The 23,547-nt window shown below is 43.3% G+C and overlaps 1 protein-coding gene across 5 annotated transcripts in view; it reads right to left on the bottom strand.

The window, feature by feature from the left end:
* Window positions 1-21,328, bottom strand: part of mpp7a (MAGUK p55 scaffold protein 7a) — a 449,393-nt gene extending 428,065 nt beyond the window's left edge. Inside the window, exons 1-2 of one of the 5 annotated variants that reach the window (XM_078233768.1) lie at window positions 21,197-21,328; window positions 20,965-21,039 (exon numbers count right to left, since the gene is read on the bottom strand). The gene's annotated coding sequence lies outside the window, so the exon portion shown is untranslated. Of the gene's footprint in view, window positions 1-20,964 lie in introns of all 5 variants that reach the window. The other 4 variants (XM_078233807.1, XM_078233798.1, XM_078233778.1 and 1 more) reach the window with 4 other exon arrangements.
* Window positions 21,329-23,547: the final 2,219 nt, after the last annotated feature.

Raw genomic sequence — 23,547 nt, 5'->3', positions numbered from 1 at the left:
TTCAGATGGGTGACCCAAAGCTTCACCAAAGATATCATTTATAAGTAGCAGCTTTGGGTCATGCTTTGGAGAGGGGGAGGAGGACGATTAAAAGAGAAGCATAGATGCAAAAAGAAATCTAGACCCTCAGGTTTAAATAGCTGAAAATCTAGGATATGCAAAAAGCTACGACTGCAGAAGTGCAGACATTTTGGAGAGTTAAGGTCTAATGAGGTTACATTAGTTATAGAAGGCCAAGTCATGGGAGAGATTAAAAATTAGGTTTTTTTAAAAATTGAGGTGCTGATGTATATGGAGCCAATGTATGCCAGCAAGCATGGTATGGTGCAAAAAAAGGGACAAGTTGTGAGCTAGGATACGGGCAGCAGAGCTTTGTATCGCCTCAAACTGAGAGAGGATGTAAACCGAGGAGGCTGGTCAGAATTGTTTAAATAATTTGGCTGAGGGGTCACAATGATGGTTTGTTATTTAACAAGAGAGAAGTCCGAGTTCTCACTTTCCGCAAATGTTTCTTGTTAATATCAAAAAAAAAAGCACCACATGAAACCAGTGTTTCAGATTGGAATACTCTTGCACATAACATCAGCGGGGTTTTGTAATACTCGTATTGTGAATGCATTCTTGATTGGACCCCACCTGGAGAACTGCATTCAGACTTAGGTACTGAAAAATAAAGGCCTTAGAGGGGTACAGTGCAGATGGGCTCTGGCAGGATTGGCGACTGGCGATGGTACAGAAGTCAGTAATGCTGGTCAGAAGGATGATATGGAATTGGAATTTCGGCTCCTTAAGTATCTTCTGAAATACTGGCACTGCTGTAATGCAGCAGTCAATTTGCATGCAGCCCCATCAACAACAATGCAATAATGACCATATAATCTACTAGGAAGATGCCATTGAGTATCAAGTGTTGGTCAGTACACCAAGGAGAACACCCTTGCTCTTGACACATGAACTATCGAGTCAAGAAAATTAAAATACGAGAAGGTCATTAAGACCCTTGAGCTAGTTCCACTGTACAATTGGATCACATTTAATCGGTACCTTAACCCCAGTCACCTTCCCTCTGATCTGTATCTCTGGATATTCTTACCGAATAAACACCCAATCTTGAAAATTTTGACTGATTCAGCGCTCACAGATTTCTTCGGCAGCGCAAACTCCAGAACTCCAACACACGAGAACACATTGCTTCCTGATTTCACCATTCAACTGCCTTATTTCAAATTGAAGATTATGCTGTTTTGTTCACCACTTAACAGTTACGCTGTGTTCAGCTTATGAGTCCTTTCATCATTTTGAACACTGCATTTCGATCACTCATTACAACCTGGGATTTATGCAATAACTTTCATAAATTAATCCTTTAAATCCCAGTATCGTTCCAGCTATTCTGCACTGTACTGACCAACACTTAACGCCCAATGGCATCTTCGTAGTAGATTATATGGTCATTATTGCATTGTTGTTGATGGGGCTGCATGCAAATTGACTGCTGCATTACAGCAGTGCCAGTATTTCAGAAGATACTTCAGGAGCCGAAATTCCAATTCCATATCATCCTTCTGACCAGCGCTACTGACTTCTGTACCATCGCCAGTCGCCAATCCTGCCAGAGCCCATCTGCACTGTACCCCTCTCAGGCCTTTATTTTTCAGTACCCAAATCTGAACGCAGTTCTCCAGGTGAGATCCAATCAGGAAGGCATTCAAAATACTAGTATTACAAAACCCCGCTGATGTTATGTGCAAGAGTATTCCAGTCTGAAACACTGGTTTCACGTGGTGTTATTTTTTGGATATCAGCAAGAAACATTTGCAGAAAGTGAGAACTCTGACCTCTCTTGTTAAACAACAAATAAAAGTATTTAGAAAAGTAGAAGAAAGATGATAAAACACTACGAAGAACAATCTTGTACTTCGGCAAATTAACAGTAAGCATTTAATCCCGGAAAAAGAGTGAAAATATCTGTTTCTACCATTATCCTAAAGTCTGCTGAGACCTTGTTTCCCAAACATGAACCAGAAGCTTGCTGGTCAAATCCAGTTAGTGATTACCACACCATACAGCTTAAGTGACCAGGACGTGGGAATGCTTTTCGGTTCAGCGAAGAAAACAATCTCAAACAATGACGACACCCAGTACAGGAATGAGGTAGAGAATCTAGTGAACTGGTGCGACGACAATAATCTCTCCCTCAAAACGAAGGAGATTGTCATCGACTTCAGGGTGTGTAGTGGAGAACATGCCCGTCTACATCAATGGGGACGAAGTAGAAACGGTCGAGAGCTTCAGGTTTTTAGGTGTCCAGATCACCAACAACCTGTTCTGGTCCCTCCATGCCGACACTATAGTTAAGAAAGCCCACCAACGCCTCTACTTCCTCATGAGGCTAAGGAAATTTGGCATGTTCGCTACAACTCTCACCAACTTTTACAGATGCATCATAGAAAGCATTCTTTCCGGTTGTATCATCACAGCTTGGTGTTGCTCCTGCTCTGCCCAAGACCCCAAGGAACTACAAAAGGTCGTGAATGTAGCCCAATCCATCAAAGAGTGAAAATATCTGTTTCTACCATTGTCCTAAAGTCCGCTGAGACCTTGTTTCCCAAACATGAACCAGAAGCTTGCTGGTCAAATCCAGTTAGTGATTACCACACCATACAGCTTAAGTGAGCAAGACTTAAGCCTCCCATCCATTGACTCTGTCTACACTTCCCGCTGCCTCAGCAAAGCAGCCAGCAAAATCAAGGACCCCATGCACCTCGGACATTCTTTCTTCCACATTATTCCGTCAGGAAAAAGATACAAAAGTCTGAGATCACGTACCAACCAACTCAAGAACAGCTTCTTCCCTGCTGCCATCAGACTTTTGAATGGACCGACTTTGTATGAAGTTGATCTTTCTCTACACCCTAGCTATGAATGTAACACTACATTCTGCACTCTCTCCTTTCCTTCCCTATGTATGATATGTTTTGTCTATATAATGTGCAAGAAACAATACTTTTCACTGCATACTAATACATGTAACAATAATAAAACAAATCAAAAATCAATCTTCTGCTTCAACGGAGCGGTTTCCTTCAGATGGCTGCCCCTCTCCCTTGCCTTCTGCTGCCATCAACCCCCAATCACTGGCACACTGGTTTCTGGAGATGGCTGCTCTCTCTCTCACAGACTTCTCCAATACCTGTGTCTAAATGGCTTCTTGGCTCCCAGCACTCTGACTACTAATTATATCAATTGCAAAGACCGCCCTATTCTTCCCTTTCTCTTGGATGCTGCCCAGGCATGGTGTACATAATACATGGCAGTTTGATTTTACTTGTGCAAAACAAATATTCATTTTAATAGCATCCTACCATTTTGTGACATTAGTGTAATGCCCAGGGATTGTGTTTCCCAACCTAACCATTCTATTGTTTATTGAAAGACTGAAGTTATCAATGTTAAAATTCAACAGAACATAAGGGTTCACAAAGTACATTAGAAAAGCCAGTCATATTGCTTATCAAGTTACCTAACTACCTTCTGTTCTAATCTTATATTAAGCAAAAAACCATGTTCAAACCATGCAAATGTATTGGCAAAGGTATACACTGGCAGTAACTAATTTTTCATGAAAATAACCAAGAGCGAGTCATATCTCAATGGACTTTCACACGATTGAATATTAGTTGTTATCCTGTCTCAGGTGTGGAAAATGTTGAACAAAACAGGTTCATTCAATGTGCAAAAGTAAGGAAAACTGCTATTCCACAGAACGATACACAGTCTGGTGTGAATTATTCCTGAAAGGAGTAGCTTTTTGGTTATAATACGAGGATCAATCCAAGGACAATGATGCCCCTAGCACTTGACCAACACCCAAAATGCAAATCAATAGCTGTATAACAAACAAGTTGCCTGCCACCGCCACAGTAACACGGTAAAACAATTTAGTGGCAACTGCATTCTGTGCATATTTAATCTGAAAAATTGCTCATTTACAATCAGCCAAAATGCAATGTGTTGGAAGCACTATTACTCTGCACTAATGCTACTGACATCTGTTAATCCAATCAATCCAAACGCTTTATACAAAAGCAAGTCAGTTTAATATGGGGCGAGTTAACCACGCTTTACATTGAAACAAATAACGAGCTTTCAAAACACAGCAGGTAGAGTTTCTGTACAGCTGCTGCAACTGCACAAGTCGATTTAAAATAACCTTGCCTGATGTAAAAGGTCAGTCCTGCAAGTTGGCAGCTCATTTTTATTTTGTTGATCCACAGATCACCCCCTGCCAAGAGTGCTGGAAGATATGCACCCCTCAGGCTTTTAAACTTACACCCTGTCAACTGCTCTAGACACTGCCAAGTGCAAGAGCAAGCCACAGTGCTTCACTGTCCAACTTATTTCCTCCTCACCATAAAATAATTGGCCATAACTCACTGCCTGAAAACCAGCAACTTTCCATGCAGGAAATTAGTACAAAAAACCCAGAACATTCCCAAGCAGCCAAAGAAACCCCTAACCATCCTGCTCTGTGGTCTCCAGTAATTAACTGCATGCATATGGAGAAAGAAAGCAAGGATAAAGAATTCAGAAAATCTGTTCCAAATAGAAGGTGACTCAACTGGCAGACAAAATTATCAGTTGGATCTGTTAAAAAGCAAACCCAATTGGTAACTCAGTTCCAGCATCATGAAACAAGGTCAAGGAGGCAATGTAACATTTTACAGCAGGTGGGCATGCAAATAGCGTTATACGTCCACAGACAACAAGTGCCTGACAGTGCAGAGAGGAACCCAATTAAGATAGCTATCAAGATCAGCACAGTCAAAGAAAGAATACAGTACACAACAAATGCAAACATTCTATCTGGCAGCAGAGCAGCCTGACAAGAGATTGAACAAGGGAACTCGGGCAGAGCACAATTAAGAAAAGAAGCTCAAGATTTCAATCGGTTGCAAAACATTGACAGTGAGAAAGTTATGATGTGGAGATGCCGGCGTTGGACTGGGGTAAACACAGTAAGAAGTTTAACAACACCAGGTTAAAGTCCAACAGGTTTATTTGGTCGCAAAAGCCACAAGCTTTCGGAGCCTTAAGCTCCTTCTTCAGGTGAGTGGGAATTCTGTTCACAAACAGGGCATTTAAAGACACAAACTCAATTGACAGAATAATGGTTGGAATGCGAATATTTTACAGCTAATCAAGTCTTAAAGGTACAAACAATGTGAGTGGAGAGAGCATTAAGACAGGCTAAAGATATGTGTATTGTCTCCAGACAGGACAGCCAGTGAGACTCTGCAAGTCCAGGCAAGCTGTGGGGATTACAGATAGTGTGACATGAACCCAATATCCCGGTTGAGGCCGTCCTCATGTGTGCGGAACTTGGCTATCAGTTTCTGCTCAGCGACTCTGCGCCGTCGTGTGTCGTGAAGGCCGCCTTGGCGCTTACCCAAATATCAGAGGCCGAATGCCTGTGACCGCTGAAGTGCTCCCCAACAGTAAGAGAACAGTCTTGCCTGGTGATTGTCGAGCGGTGTTCATTCATCCGTTGTCGCAGCGTCTGCATGGTTTCCCCAATGTACCATGCCTCAGGATATCCTTTCCAACAGCCTATCAGGTAGACAACGTTGGCCGAGTTGCAAGAGTAGGTACCGTGTACCTGGTGGATGGTGTTCTCACGTGAGATGATGGCATCTCACGTGAGAACACCATCCACCAGGTACACGGTACATACTCTTGCAACTCGGCCAACGTTGTCTACCTGATAGGCTGCTGGAAAGGATATCCCGAGGCATGGTACATTGGGGAAACCATGCAGACGCTGCGACAACGGATGAATGAACACCGCTCGACAATCACCAGGCAAGACTGTTCTCTTACTGTTGGGGAGCACTTCAGCGGTCACGGGCATTCGGCCTCTGATATTCGGGTAAGCGTTCTCCAAGGCGGCCTTCACGACACACGACGGCGCAGAGTCGCTGAGCAGAAACTGATAGCCAAGTTCCGCACACATGAGGACGGCCTCAACCGGGATATTGGGTTCATGTCACACTATCTGTAATCCCCACAGTTTGACTGGACTTGCAGAGTCTCACTGGCTGTCCTGTCTGGAGACAATACACATCTCTTTAACCTGTCTTAATGCTCTCTCCACTCACATTGTTTGTACCTTTAAGACTTGATTAGCTGTAAGTATTCGCATTCCAACCATGATTCTGTCAATTGAGTTTGTGTCTTTTTATGCCCGGTTTGTGCACAGAATTCCCACTCACTTGAAGGAGGAGCTTAAGGCTCCAAAAGCTTGTGGCTTTTGCTACCAAATAAACCTGTTGGACTTTAACCTGGTGTTGTTAAACTTCTTAGTGAGAAAGTTAGGCAGACGCCATGCTGAAAGTGGTTCAAGTCTTTTATTCAGAAAAATATCAGCCCTCTTCAAAAAAGCTGTTCAATTGGAAAACACAAGCGATGATGATCAATTCTCCCATTGCTTTACCAGAGCTGTGGTCACTACCTAGATTGGTGCCATCACATGTGATATCAAACCAAATTGTGAACTACCCTTTTCAGCTGCAGCAATAGTTCTTGTATACTCCATCACCCTTGCATTAAGCCAACATTCCATTTGCTTTCCCAATTACCTGCTGGACACACGTGCCAACCTTTTGGGAATCATGTACAAAGGCATCCAGATCCCCTGCAGCACCCATAGTGTTCTGCAGTCTGTCCCAAATTTATTTATAAACTGTTTTTCTAGCTTCCCATCACTAGAAACAGTGTCCTTTTCCCACATAGTGGCACGGTAGCACAGTGGTTAGCACTGTTGCTTCACAGCACCAGGAACCCAGGTTCAATTCCCGGCTCAGGTAACTGTGTGGTGTTTGCACATCTTCCCCATGTCTGCATGGGTTTCCTCCGGGTGCTCTGGTTTCCTGCCACATTCTGAAAGACGTGCATGGAGCCGAACAGGCGCAGGACTGTGGCGATGAGGGAAATTTCACAGTAATTTCATTGCAGTGTTAATGTAAGCCTTCCTTGTGACTAATAAACTTGAATTTATTATCTCCTGCATCCTGCTCACACATTAGATTCCTGCCCATTTTTGTATTGTCAGCAATTTTTAATATTTTTCATTGTTTTTTTTTAAAAAGCAGAAAAAGTTCAATACAATGACACAGCTTTACTCCCCCCGCACCACCCCCCCCCCCCCACCCCACACCACTCTGCAAGCAAACACCCTATGCAAAAAAACAATCAAAATTCAGTTGATAGTAATTAACTGATTAAAAGAAATTAAAGGCTACCAGTTAAATTTCCCAGTCGAATCTCATGTGGTATATTTAATTTTCTCCAATTGAAGACATTACGTTTTCAATTGTCAGCAAATTTGCATTTAATACATGTTGGCATTATACTGATGTCTCACAGCATCAGGGACCCAGGTTTAATTCTGGTCTTGGTGACTGTGTGGAGTTTGCATGTTTTCCCGTGTCTGCAAGGGTTTTCTCCACGTGCTCCAGATTCCTCCCACCATCCAAACATGTGTAGGTTTGGTGGATATTCCTCTATCCATTATGATATATTGATCCAAAAATAAGTTTTTACCTTGTGGTTCCCCTTTTCGTGACACCTTACGGAATTTGTTTTTTGAAGTCCAAACACACTGCATCGACCAGTTCCCCCTTTATCCACCTTGCTCTACATCTTCAAAGAGCCCCAACAAATTTGAGTCACCATTTCACTTTAATAAAACCCTGATGATAATGCTGTTCCAGTGGATTACATTTTCCTAAATGTCCAGCTACCACTTCCTTAATAAATGGATTCTAGCATTTCCCCAATGACAAATGTTAGGCGAACAGGTCTATAGTTTTCTTTTGACTGTCACTTGCTTCCTGGGACCTTCCAAGAATCTAAAGAAGCTTGGCCAATTCAAAGCAGTGCATCCATTACCTCCACCATCACTTGCTTTAGACCTGAGCATGCAGTCCAACAGGTCAGAGGAGTTGGTAGCTTTCAGTCCCATTAGTTTTCCTAGTGCCATCTTTCCTTTGATAGTAATTGGTTTAAGTTTTGCCTTCACTCCTCCTCCTCCTCCTCCTCCTCCCCCTCCCCCCCCCCCCCCGTTTTCTACTTGTCATGAAATGTCCTGTGTCTTCTACAATGAAGATGGATACAAAATACTTGTTCAAAGTCTCTGCCATTTCCTCGATTCACATTATTAATTCCCATGTCTCATTTTCTGAGGAGTCAACACTCACTTTAGTTACTCTATTCATTTTAAAAGTTTAAAGTTAATTTATTAGTCACAAGTAGGCATACATTAACAATGCAATGAAGTTACTGTGAAAATCCCCTAGTCGACAAACTCCGGCGTCTGTTCAGGTACACAGAGGGAGAATTTAGCATGGCCAATTCAGCAAACCTGCACATCTTTGGACTGTGGGAGGAAGCCGGAGCACCCAGAGGAAATCCACGCAAACACAAAGAAGATGCAAACTCCACATAGACAGTGACCCAAGCTGGGAATCAAACCCTGGCGCTGTGAGGCAGCAGTGCTAGCCACTGTGCCACCGTGCCAGTACTTGTAGAACGTTTTGCTATCCGATTTTATATTTCTGGCTTGTTTCCCCTCATTCTCCAATTTCTACCTCTTTTTTTCAGTCATCCTTTGCTGGTTTCTAAAATGTCCCCTATATTCTGGCCTACCACTAAGCTTTGCAATATTTTAGAGCTCTTCTTTCAATTTGATGCAATCCTTAACTTCCTTGGTTACTTGCAAATGGTACATCCTTCTCAAAAGACATTTATGAATGGAACATATATCTTTGTTGATAGTTATTAAATATCTCCACTACCACAGCTTCTCTATCAGCTTACCTTTTAACCCATTTTCTTAAACCTTTGTAGCCAACTGTATTCATACTTTTGTAATTGATGCTTCTTAAAGTTTAAGACGCTCATTTCAGACAGGCATTTCTCATCCTCAAACTGAATGTGAAATTCTATCAGGTACAATTCCATCATGTTGCAATCACTCTTGCTTGGAAGATCCTTTAATGCGAAGTCTTCCATCAATCCTGTCTTTTTGCACATTATCAAGTCTAAAATAGTCCATTCCCTGGTTGATCGCAGAATAGGTTGGTCCCAGAATACATTGTTCTAAGCAATTGCTCTAACTGCAGTCACAAACGCATCCTCAAGGCTATCCTACCCAATTTGGTCTGTTCAATCTATAAGATTAAAATTGCCCATGATTATGACAAGCCTTCATTATTTCTTGATTTAGACTCAGTCCTACAATGGAGCCACAGTTGGAGGCCTAATAAACAACTCACACCATTGACTTCCTTTCTTTGCTCTCTCTTATATCCAACCAAACTGATTCTACACCTTGATCTTCCGAGTCAATTTCTCACTACTGTATTGATCTCATCCTTTATTAAGAGAGCTATTCCACCTCCTTTTCTTGCTAAATATGAGAAATACTGTTGAATATTCAATTCTGAGCTATGGCCACTTCGCAACCACATAAAGGCTATCATACTTGGTTATTTATTTTTGCTAGCAATTCATTTATCTTGCTACAAATGCTGCATGCATTCAAATAAAGTCTTGAAGTCTATCTTTTGATTATTTCTCACTGCTCCAGCCCTTTTTGCTGGTGCACTCCGTTTGGCACAGAAAAGTTGAGACCAGCATAGATCAGCCATGATTATATTAAATGACAGGGCAGGCATGAAGGGGCTAGTGGCCTCCTCCTATTTCCATTCCGTGGGTTTTACACTCTGTCCATTCTTCATTTGCTAGTTATCATTTCCCACCTCATTGCCCTGCACTGTTGCCATGTCCTTTCTTATCGAGTTTCTGAATTTTCCCCTCTTTTTTCCTCACCCCCCCGCCCCCATTTAGTTTGAAGCCTTTGCTTTATGTGACACCAGAAGGTTGTCCATCCCTCAGCCATAGAGACCTGACCCAGATCTCCAGCAGCCCACCTGCCCTGACTGAGATACAATTCCACGTGCAGTGATCATTTAAGGGTCTTTACCTGCCCTGCCTCAACTTTTACATTGGCGGGCACTGGTGGGAGCAGGGTGCTAACTGAAAAAAATCTCTGCCTTGGTTCAGAAAGGGTTAACACAGTAAGAAGTCTCACAACACCAGGTTAAAGTCCAACAGGTTTATTTGGTAGCAAAAGCCACTAGCTTTCAGAGTGCTGCCCCTTGGTCAGGTGAGTGGGAGTTATATTCACAAACAGGGCATATAAAGACACAAACTCAATTTACAAAATAATGATTGGAATGCGCATTGGAACTCACATTCCAATCATTATTTTGTAAATTGAGTTTGTGTCGTTATACGCCCTGTTTGTGAATATAACTCCCACTCACCTGACGAAGGGGCAGCGTTCCGAAAGCGAGTGGCTTTTGCTACCAAATAAAACTGTTGGACTTTAACCTGGTGTTGTGAGACCAACGCCGGCATCTCCACATCAGAAAGGGTTATGCAGGGGTGGGGGGCCCTCAACCTAAAGCCCCCTTCAGATTTAGAGGTCTCTCCCCTCCAGGACTTGGAAGCTCTGGCTGTCCCTCCCTTCTCCATTTCCCACTACCCCATACACAGATCACACCCCTCAGACCCCGGTACTGAAATGTCATGATGTGGAGATGCCGGCGTTGGACTGGGGTAAACACAGTAAGAAGTCTCACAACACCAGGTTTAAGTTCAACAGGTTTATTTGGTAGCAAAAGCCACTAGCTTTCGGAGCGCTGCCCCTTCGTCAGGTGAGTGGGATTTCAGTTCACAAACAGGGCATATAAAGACACAAACTCAATTTACAAAATAATGGTTGGAATGTGAGTCTTTACAGGTAATCAAGTCTTAAAGGTACAGACAATGTGAGTGGAAAGAGCGTTAAGCACAGGTTAAAGAGATGTGTATTGTCTCCAGACAGGACAGTTCGTGAGATTTTGCAATGAGTGAGATTTTGTGGGGGTTACAGATAGTGTGACATGAACCCAAGATCCCGGTTGAGGCCGTCCTCATGTGTGCGGAACTCGGCTATCAGTTTCTGCTCAGCAACTCTGCGTTGTCATGTGTCGTAAAGGCCGCCTTGGAGAACGCTTTTTGTAAATTGAGTTTGTGTCTTTACATGTCCTGTTTGTGAACTGAAATCCCACTCACCTGACAAAGGGGCAGCGCTCCGAAAGCTTGAGTGGCTTTTGCTACCAAATAAACCTGTTGGACTTTAACCTGGTGTTGTGAGACTTCTTACTGAAATGTCGTCCCAGGTCTTGGCTCAGGCACAGTGCTGCAGTACCTCTTCTGGCTCTGACACATTTTGCCTCGAGGGGCTGCAGAACTGACAGCCAATCTGATTGGCTGACAGTTCTCCAAGACAGAACCTCCTCCCAAGGCCAGGTGGAAGCCCCTCCTGCTGCCATAGAAAATTACAGCTCAGAAACAGGCCTTTTGGCCCTTCTTGTCTGTGCCGAACCATTTTTTGCCTAGTCCCACTGACCTGCACTTGGACCATATCCTTCCACACCCCTCTCATCCATGAACCCGTCCAAGTGTTTCTTAAATGTTAAAAGCATTTACCACTTTATCCGGCAGCTCATTCCACACTCCCACCACTCTCTGCGTGAAGAAGCCCCCCCTAATATTCCCTTTAAAATTTTCTCCTTTCACCCTTAACCCATGCCCTCTGGTAGCCTCAGCGGAAAAAGCCTGCTTGCATTCACTCTATCTATACCCATCAAAATCTTATACACCTCTATCAAATCTCCCCTCAATCTTCTACGCTCCAGGGAATAAAGTCCCAACCTATTCAATCTCTCTCTCTAACTCAGCTTCTCAAGTCCCGGCAACATCCTTGTGAACCTTCTCTGCACTCTTTCAATCTTATTTACATCCTTCCTGTAACTAGGTGACCAAAACTGTACACAATACTCCAAATTCAGCCTCACCAATGCCTTATATAACCTTCCCATAACACTCCAACTTTTATACTTGATACTCCGATTTATAAAGGCCAATGTACCAAAGGCACTCTTTACGACCCTATCCACCTGTGACGTCACTTTTAGGGAATTCTGTACCTGTATTCCCAGATCCCTCTGTTCAACTGCACTCTTCAGAGTCCTACCATTTACCCTGTACGTTCTACTTTGGTTTGTCCTTCCAAAGTGCAATATCTCACACTTGTCTGCGTTAAATTCCATTTGCCATTTTTCAGCCCATTTTTCTAGTTGGTCCAAATCCCTCTGCAAGCTTTGAAAACCTTCCTCACTGTCCACTACACCTCCAATCTTTGTATCATCAGCAAACTTGCTGATCCAATTTACCACATTATCATCCAGATCATTGATATAGATGACAAACAACAATGGACCCAACACCGATCCCTGCGGCACACCACGAGTCACAGGCCTCCACTCAGAGAAGCAATCCTCCACAACCACTCTCTGGCTTCTTCCATTGAGCCAGTGTCTTATCCAATTTACTACCTCCCCATGTATACCTAGCGACTGAACCTTCCTAACTAACCTCCCATGAGGGACCTTGAAATCCAGGTAGACAACATCCACCGCCTTCCCTTCATCCACTCTCCTGGTAACCTCCTCGAAAAACTCTAATAGATTGGTCAAACATGACCTACCACGCACAAAGCCATGTTGACTCTTCCTAATAAGTCCCTGTCTATCCAAATATTTGTAGATCCTATCCCTTATCACACCTTCCAATAACTTGCCCACCACCGACGTCAAACTTACTGGCCTATAATTTCCCGGATTTCTTTTGGAACCTTTTTTTAAACAACGGAACAACATGAGCCACCCTCCAATCATCCGGCACCTCCCCCGTGAATACTGACATTTTAAATATGTCTGCCAGGGCCCCTGCAAGTTCAACACTAGCTTCCCTCAAGGTCCGTGGGAATACCCTGTCCGGTCCTGGGGATTTATCCACTCTGATTTGCCTCAAGACAGCGAGCACCTCCTCCCCTTTAATCTGTAAAGGTTCCATGACCTCCCTACCTGTTTGCCCTATTTCCGTAGACTCCATGCCCGTTTCCTCAATAAATACGGATGCAAAAAAACCATTTAGTATCTCCCCCATCTCTTTTGGTTCCATACACAGTCTACCACTCTGGTCTTCAAGAGGACCAATTTTACCCCTCACTATCCTTTTGCTCCTAACATACCTATAGAAGCTCTTTGGATTTTCCTTCACTCTGTCTGCCAAAGCAACCTCATGTCTTCTTTTAGCCCTCCTGATTTCCCTCTTAAGTAGCTTCTTGCACTTTTTATACTCCTCGAGCATCTGATCAATACTCAATTGATTGTAAAATAGCATCTGCCCTAGTGGAGTGAGCAGGATTGGGTCATGTGGCAATTCTCAGTACGGTGGGTGTTGAATACTCGCCATCCTAAAAATTAAGGCCCTGATGTGAGAGTCACTGCCTGATAAAATCTAAGTTTAACTCCATGCTCTCTCCAAGCTACTCCAACCTATAACAAGTATAGAAACAAGTCCAAGAGGATGAAATAGAAAGTAGAATAAAGCTAAATACTGAAATCACGTGAAGCACACAGGACAAGCAGGAAGCAGGAAATAAGGGAGGACACTTCCAAAAGACAAGACAAACAGCATACAGTCTTCAGTATAAAATACATTAAACAAAGCTTGCAAGAAAAGAAGCAATAAAACAGACTGTTAAACGTTAAAAGGTAGTCATTAGCATATCACACGTTAAGTTACTATGGTTACAAACTGCCAAGGTAAGGGATTGCAAACTACTCGAGTGCAAAAAGGATGTTTTGAAATGAGACAAGTTTATTCCAAGTTCTTGCAGTATTGAGCACCATAAGCATAGAATAAAGGCCAGGAAGAAGGTTACCCCACTGCGACCAATCAATGTATGCTCATGATTTTATTTTAAAACATACATTGACATATAAAGTGCCTTTTTAAAATTCATTCATGGCATATTTGGAGGAGCATTTAACGCTTGGTCAAAAGAAACAACTGAGACTCAAAGAGGAGGCAGTTGGAAAGTTAGAGGATTCCAGGCAGTGAATATATGGGGTCTAAGCAGCTTAAGGTACGACAACCAATGGTTGGGCAAAGGGAGGATGCAGATGGAGACAAGCAAAATAAGAGTGGAACAGAGGTCAGTGAGGGCTTGTGCGCAAAAGAGATTGTAGAGCTGATAAAGGTTACACAAACCAATTGAAGCCATGAAAGGATTTATGCCTGTGTAATGGACAGTGTAGAGGATAGCTGTAAGCTCCAAAATGATATTAATGGGTTGGAGGAGTGGGTAGAAAACTGGCAGATGGAGTTCAACTCTGTTAAGTTGAGGTAATGCATTTAGGGAGGTCAAACAGTAAAAGTGAATGCACAATAAATGGGAATATACTGAGAGGGGTAGATAATGTGAGAGATCTTGGCGTGCAAATGCACAAGTCCCGAAAAGTAGCAGTACAGATAAATAAGGCTATAGAAGGCATATGAAATGCTCTCTTTCATTGGCAGAAGTACAGAATGCAAAAGGAGGGATAGAATGATGAAACTGTCCAAAACCCTGATCAGGCCACAATTGAAGTATTGTGTGCAGTTCTGATCACCACATGACAGGAAAGACATAATTGTTCTAGACAGAGTGAAGAGAAGATTTACTAGAATGTTGCCAGGGCTGCAGAATTGTAGCTACAAGGAGAAATTAGGGTTTTTTTTGGAACAGGAGAAAGATGCGGGGTGACATGAGTGAGGTATACAAAATAGAGGGGGAGGGAAAGAGTAGTCAGGAGGTTGGGGGGGGGGGGGGGCGGAGAAAAGATAAGGGCTGCACTTAGATGAAGAATAGACAGAACTTGAGATAGTGGTGCAGAGGTGAGATATTCAAGAGTTAATGTCCACTGTAGAGGGCAAGGTGAACAATTGGGCTTGCAAGAAAAGGCAAAGAAACAGCTTATGGGAGCAAACTGACAAAACAAGATAACCACAGACTTCAGCTTGCAGGGCACGGCTGGGGTGCGAGTTTAGCTAAGTACGCGACAATGTTCTCTTTTGCGCTAACAGATAAAGGCATTATGCTTATGTTCTGATGGGTGGGGGTTGTTACTAGTAAATGCGTATTTGAATAGAATATTCTTTCTTATGCAGCAATTCCTGTAACTACTCATTTTTGATTGAATCGGGTGATGTGTGCCTAAGTCTCATTTGAAATCACATCTACCTGATGCAATAGTAAAACTGTATAAAAGGGGTCAGCCTTGTTACTCCAGCGCGCTTTTTGCTAACTGACTTCCAGCACTGAGTGGAAGTTAAGTAGCAAACGTGAGCCAGCCTATATATGTAGGACAAATAAAGAACTTTGATTCTGACAACGGTTGGTGTTTGCCTTTGTATCAAGGACGGAAGAGTCTTGTGAAAAACGAACAGAACAGAGGCTTATAAGAGAATATTCCAGCTGCAACCAAATCGTTCAAAGTGGAAACCAACAGGGACATTCCAACTGTGCTGGACAAAGGAGAACCATTCAAAAAGGAGGAATGTATCATGAACCACATCAAAGGCTGCATGAAGTTCAAGGAGAAATAATGGGCCACAATCAGAGTTACACGTGATGTTACTCAACTTTGATTAGATTCAGTTCAGTTCTTTGGCAGACTAGAAATTTGGAGTTATCGAAAAGAGCTTTGGCACAGATTTGGGAGACATTCACCGAGGAACACATTCACTCAGCAATAATGTTGTTGGAAGAAAGATAGAGAGCCTATTTCATGACTACAAAGCACCTCACAACCAAAGTAGTACTTTGAAGTGCAGTTACTGTTGCAATTTAGGAACTGCAACAGCCAACTTGCATGCTCCCACAAACAGCAATGAGATGTCAATTGAACCAAGAACAAAGAACAGTACAGCATAGGAACAGGCTCTTCGCCCCCCGCCCCCCCAAGTCTGCGCCAATCACATTTACCTACCTAAACCAACTGCTTATATCCCTCTATTCCCCGTTTGATCATATGCCATATCAAGGTAAGTCCTAAATATTGGTAACACAACTGCCTCAACCACCTCACTTGGCCGTGCATTCAAGACCCCCACCACCCTCTATGTAAAAAAACTTCCTCCGCATATCTCCACGAACGTTTCCCCCCTCATCTTGAACTTGTGCCCCCTTGTAATTGTCATTTCTGCCCTGGGAAAAAGCTTCCAACTGCTCACCCTATCTATATCTCTTAATTTTATAAACTTCTATCATGTCACCCCTCAGCCTCCATCTTTCCCAGTTTATTCAATCTCTCCTCATAGCTAATACCCTCCATACCAAGCAACATCCTGGTAAACCTTTTCCACACTCTGTTCAAAACCTCCACGTCCTTCTGGTAGTGTGGTGACCAGAATTGGACACAGTATTCCAAATGTGGCCGAACCAACCTTTAAAACTGTCACGTAACTTGCCAACTTTTATATTCGATGCCCTGTCCAATGAAGGCAAGCATGCCATATGCTTTCTTCACCACCTTTTCCACCCGTGCTGCCACTTTTAAGATCTGTGGACCTGTACTCCCAGATCTCTGTGCATCTAGGCTCCTGATGGTTCTGCCATTTATTTTTTGCTCCCACCTGAATTGGATCTACCAAAATACATCACCTTGCATTTGTCTGGATTAAATTCCATCTGTCATTTTTCTGCCCAATTTTTCAGCCTATGTTCTGCTGTATTCTCTGACAATCTTCATCACTATCCGCAATTCCGCCAATCTTACTATCATCTGCAAACTTGCTAATCAGATTTGACAATTGAGATATAAATATTGGACAGGCCACCAGAGATAATTCCAAGCTAATAATTAGTTTATTTGTTTTCCCACATCGGTTTATCAAAATCTTTACTGTGGCTGTTCTCCACCCCCCTCCTCCACCCTCCCAACTCTTCCTTGAGAGAACATCCTGTTGCCACTACAAGTGTGCCAATAATGGGGAGCTGTCTCAATAAGTCAACCAGAATCAATAGGAGGGGAAGTCAGCACTTGCATGGAATTTCACTTTTAAAACTTACTTTTTGTTTCTGCTGTTTTGCCGCATTTAACCACACTTTATTTCCCCGCACTGATCCTCTCACTCTGGACCCTCGATCTGCTCATTTCCAATTGTTCACTCCTGTTATCTTGAGCCTATATTGGCCTAAATTTGATTAACTTCTTGTTATTCTAATGGTTGTCAATTCTTCCTATCCAGTATTTACTGAATTACCATTGATTCAAGAGCAAGCACAGTTCTGAATTCCAATACTTGTACAGAAATCCACTTGTCACTGAATAAGTATTTTGCATACTTTAATGAACATTTTTCAATAACATTAAAATATCTCAATTAACATGCAGTACAAATAAGGTCATAAATTGGGGTTCTGCAGGGATCTGTGCTAGGACGCCAACTGTTCACATTATATATTAATGATTTGGAAGAGGGAACTGAATGTATTATCTCCAAATTTGCAGATGATACAAAGTTGGGTGGGAGGGTGAGCTGTGAGGAGGATGCATAGATGCTTCGGTGTGACTTGGACAGGCTGAGTGCTTGGGCAAATGCACAGCAGATGCAGTATATTATGGATGAATGTGAGGTTATCCACTTTGATAGCAATAACAGGAAGACAGATTATTACTTGAATGGGGGTAAATTGAGAGAGGTGGATACTCAGCGAGACCTTGGAGTCCTCATGCATCAGTCGCTGAAAATAAGTGTGCAGGTACAGCAGGCAGTAAAGAACGCAAAAGCTATGTTGGCCTTCATAGCAAGAGGATTTGCATATAGGGATAGGGATGTTTTGCTGCAATTGTATAGGGCGTTGGTGAGGCCACACACGGAGTATTGTGTGCAGATTTGGTGTCCTTATCTGAGGAAGGATGTCCTTGCTATAGAGGGAGTACAGCGAAGGTTTACCAGGCTGATTTCTGGGATGGCAGGTCTGTCATATGCGGAGAGACTAAGTCGATTAGGATTATATTTACTGGCGTTTAGAAGTAGTGAGAGGGGATCTCATAAAAACTTATAAAATTCGAACAGGGTTAGACAGGGTAGATTCAGAAAAAATGTTCCCAATGGTGGGGGAGTCCAGAACTAGGGGTCATAGTTTGAGGATAAGGGGTAAACCTTTTAAGACTGAGGTGAGGAGAAATTTCTTCACCCAGAAGGTCATGAATGTGTGGAGTTCACTACCATAAAATATAATTGAGACCAAAACGTTGCCTGATTTCAAGAAAAAAAATTAGATGTAGCTTGGGGGGCTAAAGGAATCAAAGGATAGGGGGGGGGGGGGGGAGAGAGAGAGATCAGGATATTGAATTCGATAATCAGCCATGATCAAAATGAATGGCGGAGAAGGCTTGAAGGGCCGAAAGGCCTACTCCTGCTTCTAGTTTCTATGTTTTTTTGAGTACTGATCCTTATATTACTGGGACAGTAAGCTAGAAATCTGAACTAATCATCTAAATTACAAGTTCAATCATGCCATGGCACTTGCATACTGAGTTGAAAATACCTGGAAAGAGAAAGCTGCTTATGGCAAGAGTGATTATTAAGCTGCTGAATTGTCTTAAAAAATACAACTGCAGGTCCAATGTGCAAAATCCGTAAATCTCAGAACCGTAACTGTGCTGATACCAGATTTTCCCAGATTGTGAATTATCCACTGTACGGAGACAACTTTGTCTCTGGTGAATAGGGAGGTGGGGCAGATATTCAAATATTGCAATGGACTCAGGTTCTGGGCATGCATATCTCATGCCAATTCCATCTTCTGGGTTTTTCCATCACTGCGCTTACCCTGTTCTGGGACAGGCACCCAAATATCCAGAGAGTAAAACATCCGGATTTCAGACCATTTCAGTTCCCAGACAACTAGATTTTGGATAACTTACCTGTAGCTTATTCAAGTCCTTGAAGGAGGGCAACTTGTCATCTTTACCTTGTCTGGCCTCAATGTGACTCCACTCACACTTCAACATTATCCTGAGTCACTTTCTGAAATTATTTTGCACACCTATTGCATCAAACCACTACAGAGAAAAAAAATCAAAACAGAAAATGCTGGAAATGCTCAGGTTACAGTTGCATCTGTGGAGACAAAAACACAGATTTTCTCAACATCATGAACTAAAACATTCACTGTTCCTTTCCACACTCATGCTGCCATAACCTGACAAGTATTTCCAGCATTTTCTGTTTTTATTTCAGGTTTCCAGCATCCACAGTATTCTGCTTTTCATTACAAAGAATAGCGCTGTGGAACACCTTCATGACACAAACATTCAAAAAGACGGTCCATTCTCCAGTTTGGCAATGTATGCTGTGCTTGCTGGTGATGCCCATTCCTCAAATTTTTTTTTTCAAAAGATTGCATACAATCTATACAGTCTACACAAGGAATAGACCAATGGAGCAAACTTGAAGCAAATCATGACATCTCAGTAACTCAGCAAAGCCAACAGAAAAGAGCAGTCCAAGTTTCATTCAAACCATGCTGTGTCGCAAACAAATTTAATCATATCCACAAAAATTAAAGATATCCTCTATGAAAAATATCTAAGCCGATTATAATGCCAACCTGCATTCCACTTCTCTAAACAACCTCATCTACAATGCGATACAACGATTTTACAACAGACTGATCAAAGCAACCGAACATTCAGTGAACATTATCCCCACCCACAGTGGTGCACAGGGCCATCAACCATGTCCATTCCATTCCGCGCAACTCCCAGAACCATGATAGAGTTCCTTTTATCCCCAACATCCACTCACCAGCCACATCGATGATCCTTCATGTCTGCCACTTCCAGTGTGATCTCACCACCAAACACATGTTCCTTTCAGTATTCCCAAGGGACTGCGAGATATTAACATTCATGCCTCAGTCCCTGTAAAACTCTGTCCTCTTCCCACAGCATCTTCCCATTTGTGCACAAAAATGCAATACTTGCACTTTTACCTCCTCCCTTTCTATGATGCAGGACTCCTTCCACTCAATTATTGACCTTTCCCTTTGTTTCTCCTTCCCCGCCTCTGTATTTTCTAAAAAGACTTGTTACACTTTTTTTTCCAAAAAAATAAAGTCATCACCCTGAAATGTTAACTCTCTCTCGCTTCACAAATGCTGCTTGTTGTGCTGAGTATTTGCAACATTGGTAAGATGCGACAGCCCAGCCTTGAGCTGAGAAAGAATCAGGGCCTGAGCAACAGGTGGGCAGACGCAGGCTGTTAGGGAGGTGGGGCCAAATGTCCTTTTTGACGGAGACCATATGGGATCAGAAGTCGAGCTCTGGGTCAAAAGGGATTGTAAACAGCCTGGTTCAGCCTGAGACAGAGGTTGGCCAGATGGATTGGATGCCAGGCTCAGTAACATGGACCCAATCACTAATTTTTTTTTTGGTAATTCGTAGTTTGACGTTAAATCTCCACATGAATGAGCTACAATTCGTGAATGATTTCTAAGACAAAACAAAAATGTCAACACCTTAACCAGAATGCAAAGCAACTCATTTGATTCAAATTAATTCTGAGCTCTTTCAGCCTCCTCCACATGAAGTGATGCCCAAAACATTTGAGAATCCTCCTAAAATCACAACACACCCCCCCCCCCTTTTAAATGGTGTGAAATCACTGCATTTGAGAGCCTTTCACTCACCTCACAGACTGCTAACCTCAGCAGCCAGTATCCTGAAGAAAGGCGGCCAGCTCGTCAAACACCTCGATTTGATTTTAACCATATCATCATCATCCCTTGTCAAAAACAGCTCAATCGTTCCAATGGCAGATCCAGGCGTTCAAATGCCCTGCGTCGCACATCACTGTATTTCCTTCACCTCCCCACCAACCCTCCCAAATACATACGTAAGAATACAATTCTATTGTTCAAGCAGATGTTTAAAAATGTTTTTCAAAAAATACCTCTAGAAACGAAGTCGGACACACGGCTCACACAAGGTTACCTCTGATGATAAAATCCCGGCGCTGGACACCTTTCTTTTGGACACAATAAAAAAATGAGACAACAACAGCTTGAGCCTAACTGCCACTCCTTCTCGTGTGTGTGTGTGTGTGTTTATATATATAGAGGGAGAGGAGCTGGGTTACGTGTGTTCGGGCTGCCTCACACCATCTCCGACACTAACTCACTGACCCGCTGCCACTGAAGCCACTACAAGTGAAGCGAATCCTCGAAGCTTCCCCCAGCCCGGGCCCCTTCCAATTCGCTGCTGCCGACCGGCCGTGCCTGCCGCACTCACTCCGCCCTCTGCCCCGCCCCCGGGTCCTGGCTCATGAGCGGTGACGTCACGCCACGCCCAACTGCCAGTCGGTCGCGAGCGTCGCCCTGGCAACCTGACGTCACGCACCCCGGGGCCCACCTTCGGCAAGACAAGGAGTGGCGGCCATTCGGACCTTCCAGCCGGCTCTGTCAGTCAGGGAGCAGAACTGATCGTTTTCAAGTTCTGAAGTTTATCCATTAGCGTCATAACTAGGCTTACATGAACAGTGCAATGAAATTACTGTGACAATCCTCTCTCTCTGGTCGCCACACTCCGGCGCCTGTTCGGGTACGCTGAGGGAGAATTTAGCATGGTCACTGCAGCGAACCAGCATGTCTTTCGGACTGTGGGAGGGAATCCACACACAAACAGGGAGAACGTGCAGACTCCGCACAGACAGTGATCCAAGCCAGGAATTGAACCTGGGTCCCTGGGGTTGTGAGGCAGCAGTGCTAACCACTGTGCCGCCCAGCTCAACTCTAGCTTACATCTTCTCACACCGTCCCCATAATCCTTTTATTCCATCGAAAGCTAAAAAGCTATCGATTTCTGACTTGAATGTACTCAATGACTGAACGCTCACAATTCACAGAGATTCAGGTGAGGCGAGCTGTTTCACATTGCCACCATGCAGTCACTGCACCAATGATATTCGCCATCAACAGGATGCGGCCATCAAGCCAAAACGTCGTTCTGCCGAACACATGAACGAATAATGTGGTATATTAATTTCAGTGCCAGTGTGATGCTGGGTATGTAGGCCATACATCCCAAAGACTGGCAGATCGTATCGAACAGCATGTCCCTTCTGTTGTTTGCAACAAGCAAGATATAGACTGTACCCAATCAGCCCGTGCATGTAAAACTCAAAGCACAGTGTCCAATATTAGATGTGATTCTGTAATTTGATAACATTTGTTAAATAATATTCACCAATTTAAGATTGTCAGTTGGGCTTGAGTGTGGTGCTTTGCATGTACTGAAAGTTATGTATATTAATACACAGGGCCCTGTTCTTTGCAGGCAGAAAGAACATGTACACACATGGTGCATAATTCAGCGAAACAAAATAACTGAAAGCCATTTGCTGTTTCATTCTTCAGATGCCTTAAATAATCAGAGTCAAGTCACCTAGTTTAAATTTCAAACAATGCTTGGCAGTTACCTGTAAGTCACCATCAACCCATGCATTCTCCATGGCAACACCTCTACCAAGTTCATTTGGAAACCAATCAGCATTCTTTGCTCATACAGTATAAATTTGTTGTTTTCCCTTAGTTTGGTTTTCTTGCAAATTGTCCTGAGGAATGCAGGACAAAACGTTTTTACAAAATATTTTCTTTTTCAGCAGTGCTCAAATTCTGTACTTGATGCACATCTATGGATAAAATCTTTGATGTTCTTAAAGCAAGATATAAATTACTTCAGCTATAAATTACTTCAGCTGTTATCAGAGCTACATTGGGTCTCTCACCAAAAAGCAGCAAGAAGAGGTGAGGTGAGAGTGACAGCCCTTGACGTCAAGGCCGCATTCGACAGAGTGTGGCATCAAGGAGCCCTATCAAAACTGGAATCAGTGGGTATCGGGGCAAACTGTCCGCTGGTTGGAATCATATCTGGTACATAGGAAGATGGTTGTGGTTGCGGAGGGTCAGTCATCTCAGCTCCAGGACATCTCTGCAGGAGTCCCTCAGGGTAGGGTTCTAGGCCCAATCATCTTCAGTTGCTTCATCAATGACCTTCCCCCCGTCATAAGGTTAGAAGTGGGGATATTAGCCAATGATTGCACGATGTTCAACACCAGTCGCAACTCCTCAGATGCTGAAGCAGTCCATGTTCAAATGGAACAAGATCTGGACAATATCCAGTCTTGGGCTGACAAGTGGCAAGAAACATTTGCGCCACACAAATGCCAGGCAATGACCATCACCAATAAGAGACACTCTAACCACTGCCTCTTGACATTCAATGATGTTACCATCACTGAATCCCCCACTGTCAACATCCTTGGGGTTACCATTGGGCAGAAACTCAATTGGACCCGCCACATAAACATAGTGGCTAAAAGAGCAGCTCAGAGGCTAAGAATACTGCGGAGAGTATCTCACCTCCTGACCCACCTCCTGACTGCCCAAAGCCTGTCCACCATCTGCAAGGCACAAGTCAAGAGTGTGATGGAATACTCCCCACTTGGCTGGATGGAGTGCAGCTCCAACAACACTCA

Source organism: Mustelus asterias, chromosome 2 (genome assembly GCF_964213995.1).
Source record: "Mustelus asterias chromosome 2, sMusAst1.hap1.1, whole genome shotgun sequence".
Lineage (NCBI taxonomy): Eukaryota > Metazoa > Chordata > Chondrichthyes > Carcharhiniformes > Triakidae > Mustelus > Mustelus asterias.
This window is presented reverse-complemented; position numbering and strand designations above follow the sequence as displayed.